Source organism: Petaurus breviceps, unplaced genomic scaffold, assembly GCF_028583685.1.
Source record: "Petaurus breviceps papuanus isolate PSGF00001 unplaced genomic scaffold, PetGlider_PUasm1.0 90700, whole genome shotgun sequence".
NCBI classification, from domain to species: Eukaryota; Metazoa; Chordata; class Mammalia; order Diprotodontia; family Petauridae; genus Petaurus; species Petaurus breviceps.
This window is the reverse complement of record NW_027187315.1, coordinates 1,908,424-1,915,320: the sequence shown is the minus strand read 5'-3', so window position 1 is coordinate 1,915,320 and position 6,897 is coordinate 1,908,424. Positions and strand designations below refer to the sequence as shown.

Below are 6,897 nucleotides of genomic sequence, written 5' to 3'. Positions count from 1 at the left end.
AAAAAAATGAACAAACAACAACAACAAACTTTCCCATAGAAAGTTACTGTGATGACAAGGAAAATCAAGACAAACTCAGAAGAAAATCAAGACAAACTCAAAGTGAAAACAAATACATGCAAAGTCTGAAAGAAAAAATGTGAATTGGACACAATCCCAAAAAGAATTTCTGGAAGCATTCAAAAAGAATTTCAAAAATCAAATAAGAGAATTAGAGGAAAAATTGGGAAAAGAAACGAGAGCAATGCAATAAAATTACAAAAAGAGAATCAACAGCTGGTAAGAGGCACCCCAAAAAATACTGAAGAAAATAACTTCTTAAAAAGCAAAATTGGCCAAATGGAAAAGTATCTACAAAAAGCTCACTGAAGAAAATAATTCCTTAAAAATTAGAATTGGGCAAGTAGAAGCTAATGACACCATGAGATATCAAGAAACAATAAAACAAAATCAAAAGATGAAAAAATAGAAGAAAATGTGAAATATTTCATTGGAAAAACAAATGGCCTGGAAATCCGATCAAGAAAAAATAATTTAAGAATTATTAGACTACCTGAAAGTCACCATTAAAAAAAAAAACTTAGACATCACATTTCAAGACATTATAAAGAAAAATTGTCCTGATATCCTAGAACCCAAAAGGACAAAGTAGACATTGAAAGAATTCACCTATAACCTCCTGAAAGACCCCAAAATGAATACTTCCAGGAATATTATAGCCAAATTCAAGAGCTACCAGAGCAAGGAAAAAATATCGCAAGCAACCAATTCAAATATGAATCCACAGTCAGGCTAACACAAGATTTAGCAGCTTCCACATTAAAAGAGCAGAGGACTTGGAATATGATGTTCTGGAAGGTATACATAAAAGATAAATCATAAGAGATTTGATAAAGTTAAACTGTTTACATTCCCATATGGGAAGATGATACTTGTAACTCCTAAGAACTTTGTAATTATTAGAGCAGTTAGAAGAAGTATACATAGACTGAGGACATGGGCATGAGTTGACTATGATGGGATGATTTCAAAAAAGCAAAATTAAGGGGTTATAAATAGAGATTCACTGGGAGAAGGAGGGAAGGAAAGGTAGAATGGGGAAAATTATCTTACATAAAAGAGGTGCAAAAGTAAGAATGTATATGGTGGAGAGAAAGATGGAGGATGGAGGGTGACACTTGAACCCCACTTTCATCAGGATTATCTCAAAGGAGGAATAGCATACACACGCAGTTGAGTATAAAGATCTATCTTATCCCACAGGAAAGTAAGAAGGGCAGATGATGAGAGGTAGTGGGAGCTGATAGAAAGGAGGGGGGATGAAGGAGGTAGTGGTCAGAAATATAACGGACTTTTGAGGAGAGAGGATAAAAAATGAAAGAAGGATAAACAGGAGGGAAAATGGGATGGAGGAAAATACATAGTCAATTATTATAACTAAATGTTAATGGGATGAATTCAACCATAAAATGGAAGTGGATAGCAGAGTGAATTAAAAACCAGAATATGACAATATATTGTTTAGAAGAAACACACTTGAAACAGAGACACACACAGAGTAAAAATAAGGAACTGGAACATAATCTATTATGCTGAAGTTAAAAAAAAAGCAAAGGTAGTAATTAAAAAAAAAGTAAAAGGTAAAATGACTTCATACAAAACAAAAGCAAAAATAGATCTAATTATAAGAGAGAAGCATGGGGCAGCTAGATGGTGCCGTAAATAGAGCACCAGCCCTGGAGTCAGGAGGACCTGAGTTCAAATCTGGCCTCAAACACTTAACAGTTACTAACCATGTGTCCACTTAACCCCAATTGCCCTTCCTTCTCCCCTCCAAAAAGAAAAAGAGAGAGAGAGAGAAAGAGAGAGAGAGAGAGAGAGAGAGAGAGAGAGAGAGAGAGAGAGAGAGATAAGCAAGTTAAACTACATAATGCTAAAAGGTATTATAGAGAGTGAAGTAATAGCAATACTAAGCATATATGTATCAAATGGTATAGCTTCCAAATCATTAAAGGAAAAGTTAAATAAGTAAAAGGAGGAAATAGACAGTAAAACTATGCTAGTGGGAGCCCTCAACTTTCCCCTCTGACATCTAGATAAATCTAACAAAAAATAAACAAACAAGAAGTTAAGGAGAAGAACAGAATTTTGGAAAGATTAAATATGATAATTGGAAGAAATTGAATGGAAATAGAAAGGCGCATACTATTTTCAAAGTTGTACATGGCACCTTCACAAAAATTAACCATGTATTAGGGCATAAAACCTCTCACAAAATGCAGAAAAGTAGAAATATTAAATGTATTCTTTTCAAGTCATAATGCAATAAAAATGACTTTCAATAAAGGGGCATGGAAATATAAATTTAAAATCAATTGGAAACAAAGTTGCAAGATATAAAATAACCCATATAAATCACCAGCTTTTCTATATATTACCAACAAAGTCCAACAGAAAGAGATAGAAAGAGAAATTCCATTTAAAATAGCTATACATAATATAAAATACTTGGGAGTCTACCTCCCAAGACAAACCAGGAACTTTATGAGCACAATTACAAAACACTTTTCACACAAATAAAATCATATTTAAACAATTGGAGAAATATTAATTGCTTAAAAGTAGGCTGAGTCAATATAATAAAATGATGATTCTAGCCAAATCAATTTACTTATTCAGTATCATACCAATCAAACTACCAAAAATTATTTTATAGAGGAGAAATAAGTAATAATAAAATTTATCTGGGAGAACAAAAGAGCAAGAAAATCAGGGGAATCAATGAAAAAAATTGGAAGGTCAAACTATTATAAAGCTACAATAATTAAAATAATCTAGCACTGGTGAAGAAAGAGAGGGATGGATGAGTGGGGTAGGTATACAACACTCAGTAATAAGGGCAATTAGGTGGCACAGTGGATAGAGCACTAGACTTGGAGTCAGGAAGACTCATCTTCCTGAGTTCAAATCTTGCCTCAGATGCTGACTAGCTGTGTGACCCTGGGGAAGTTATTTCACCCTGTTTGCCTCAGTTTCCTCATCTGTAAAATGAGCTGGAGAAGGAAATAACAAACCACTCCAGTATCTTTGCCAAGAAAACCCCAAATGGGGTCACAAAGTGTCAGACATGACTGAAACAATGCAACAACAATACGATAGTAAAGGACTATAGTGATATAGGGTTTGATAAACACAAAAATCCATGCTTATGGGAAAAGAACTCACTATTTGACAAAAATTACAGGGAAAACTGGAAAATAGTTTGCAGAAATTAGGTATAAACCAACATCTCACGCTGTATATAAAGATAAAATCAAAATGGGTACATGATTTAGATATAAAGGGTGATATCATAAACAAATCAGCAGAGAAAGAAATATTTTACCTCAACTCTATAAATAGTGGAAGAATATATGATGATGTAAGAGATAGAGACATTAGGGGATATAAAATAGATCATTTGGATAAATTAAATTAAAAAGATTCTGCACAAACAAAACCGATGCAGCCAAGATTAGAAAGAAAGCAGGACACTGTGAAAATAATTTTACAGAAAGTTTCTCTGATAAAAACCTCTTTTCTCAGATAAGTAGAGAACTGAATTAAATTTTTGACTATCAGTCATAATCTAATTGATAAAGGGTCAAAGGATATGAAGAAGTACTTTACAGAAGAAATTAAAGCTATCTATATGAAAATCCTCTAAATCACTATTGATTAGATAAATGCAAGCAAAACAACTCTGAAGTACCACTTCATACCTATCAGATTAGTTAATATGACAAAAAAGGAAAATGACAAATATTGTAGGGGATTTGGAAAAATCGGGACACTAATGCATTGTTGGTGGAGTTGTGGACTGATATAACCTTTCTGGAGAGCACTTTGGAACTATGCTACAAAGGGCTATAAAACTGTACATGCCCTTTGACCCAGCAATATCACTAGTAGGTCTGTATCTCCAAGAGATCAAAGAAAAAAGAAAAGGATCTACATTTACAGAAATATTTATAGCAGGTCTCTTTATTGTAGCAAAAAATTGGAAAGTGTGGGGATGTCCATCAACTGGGGAATGGCTGAACAAGTTGTGGTATATAATTGTAATGGAATATTATTGTTCTATAAGAAATGACAAGCAGGATAATTTCAGAGAAACCTGGAACTACTTATATGAATTGATGTAAAGTGAATTAAATAGAACCAGGAGAACATTGTACATAGTAATAGCTATATTGTACAATGATCAAATGTGAATGACTCAGCTATTCTCAGGAATACAATGATCCAAGACAATTCTAAAAGACCTATGATGAAAAATGCTACCCACTTCCAGAGAGAGAGATGATGGAGTCTGAATGCAGATTGAAGAATATTTTTATAACTTTATTTTTTCTTGGTATTTTGGAGGGAGGTATTGCTGGGTCAAAGGGCATGTACAGTTTTATAGCCCTTTGTAGCATAGTTCCAAAGTGCTCTCCAGAAAGGTTATATCAGTCCACAACTCCACCAACAATGCATTAATGTCCCAATTTTTCCAAATCCCCTACAATATTTGTCATTTTCTTTTGTAACATGAAATATAGAAATACATTTTACAAGTATAATCTTTATGAAATTACTTGCTTTCTCAAGGAGTGGTAAGAGGAAACAGGAAAAGAGAATTTAGAACTCAGAATTTTAAAAAAATCAGTGTTAAAAATTGTTTTTATATGTATTTGAGAAAAAAGAATTAAAAAGTAAAGTATATATTTTAAAAAAGAAATAAAGAGGCAGTTCTCTGTAGATGAACTTTCTTTTAAGTATTGTTTCTAACAATTGGAATGTGAGCTCCTTGTGAACAAGGACTTTCTGAGTATTTTTGTTTGAATGCCTAGCATTTAATACAGTGTTTGACATGGGGTAAGAATTTACTAAGGGCAGCTAAGTGGCACAGTGATTACAGCACAGGGCCTGGAATCAGGAAGACCTGAGTTCAGATATGATCTCAGATGCTTACTAACTGTATGACTCTGGGGAAATCACTTAACTCTATTTGCCTCAGCTTCCTCTTCTGTAAAATCAACTGGAGAAAGAAATAACAAATCACTCCAGTACCTTTGTCAAGAAAACCCCAAATGAGTATGAAGAGTTGGACATGACTTAAATGATTGAATAATGAGAATAAAAAAAAAACACCCTTAATAAAAGTCTTTCCCTTCATTAAAAAAAAGAAAATCATTTTACTTTTTAAAATATTTATTTTAATAGATGACTCCCTGGGAGAAGCCAAGGAGAGAGATACATTGGAAAATGTAGGTGATATAAGAACAAAAAGATAATAAAATTATTTAAAGGGGGAAAAAGAATCACCTAAGTAGAATCCATTTTTTATCCTTTGTAGGAAAAACAGAAATACCTGTCCCAGGTGTAACCACGTTAGTCAAAATATCACAATTTTGATTTGGTTGGTTTAATTACTTCATTGTTTATATAAAAAAGAGGATGCTCTCCTTCTGTCCAGTCCCCACTCCCCTGGGTTGACATAGTCCCAAAAAGGTTCAGAATATAATCACAAGGTTTTAATGAAGTGTTAAACTGACTGTAGAATTGGGTCTATGCCTTGATCCCTTTATGAGGTGTGAACACCTTTCTGGTTGAGTCCAGAAGGGAACTACTTGATTGACTGAGCAAACAAATTAGCCTTGCTTCTGAAGGCTTTAAATAGCTAAGCCCTGGGATCTAGGGGCTGCCATTAAAAAGTACAACTGCAATCTGGTGACTTCATGGATTCACTCCAATCAGCTGCACTGGGCCAGCTGTATGATATGCAGGTTCTCCATGAACCTGCTTTCTGAAGATGATGACCTGTATGTAGTTAAGCTCAGTAAAGACAAGAAATCAGCTTTGAACAGTTCTAAAGATGCAGCAGGTGAACTTTTGCAGGGCACTCCTGACCAAAACTGAAAACATCCCAGAAAATGTCTTACTGGTGAAAGTGAATCATCTGGTGAAGTTGAATTTGAAAATGAAATGGAAACTGAATGAAATTCCACCTTAAAAACAATGGAAGATAAGTTGTCGTCATGAGAAACAGGTTCTTCTTTAGGAACTGTGAAAACTGGAACGGTTCATTCAAAGTATTATGATGACATGTATTCTGATTCTGATTCTATGGGTGAGGATACAGTAATATCACAAACGAGCAAGAAGAAAACACAGCAGAGTCAGATTCCAAAAAAATCATGAATTATTAGGTGATCCTGAAAAACACAATAGAGATCCGGCATTGGTTGATGCACAAAGAAGAGAGTATCATTGTTTCGGGAGTGTGACTCTCACCAGCAACAGGCTGTTCCAAATAGTAATGCTGTCTTGAATTGCCCCGTGCCTTGACTGCCAGAGGCATGAATGCTATAGAACTCAATTCAGAGCTATGTTTGTGATGGATTGCTTTGTCAACAGAGAGGAGGTTCTAAGATGTAAAAGCTCAATGAATCAGAAGAAAAGGCAGGGTCATAAGAAAATGAAGTCTGACAGTGAAAATTCCACAATTCAAACAGCGAGTGAAGAAGTAGATCACCCAGTAAAATGTACTGAATGCTCAACTGGAGTAGCACTATTTAACAAGGGTGGAATCCTGTTTCATCAGCGTTTTAGCAAGCCATACATGAAAGTACAGTTAACAATTTGCATACCTGCTACTATACAAATTAAAAATAGGGAGTTTCTATTTCTCTTGTTAGTTTGTACACTTAAGAAAATCTAAAATTATCATTTGAGGAAACGTTTTTAATCTTGATAAGAAGTGGTTACTAACTTTCAGGCCAGTTTGTTTGAAAGATAATTTGGAAGTCACCATATTTAGCAAGTAGCTTGATGTTTATTAGAGCTGTCTGGAATAAATATTTTCCTGAATTA

General features: G+C 34.2%; 1 pseudogene; it reads left to right on the top strand.

Annotated features, from left to right (window-relative positions):
• The first annotated feature begins 5,817 nt into the window (after positions 1-5,817).
• LOC138144362 (E2F-associated phosphoprotein pseudogene) lies at positions 5,818-6,650 on the top strand (annotated as a pseudogene).
• Positions 6,651-6,897: the final 247 nt, after the last annotated feature.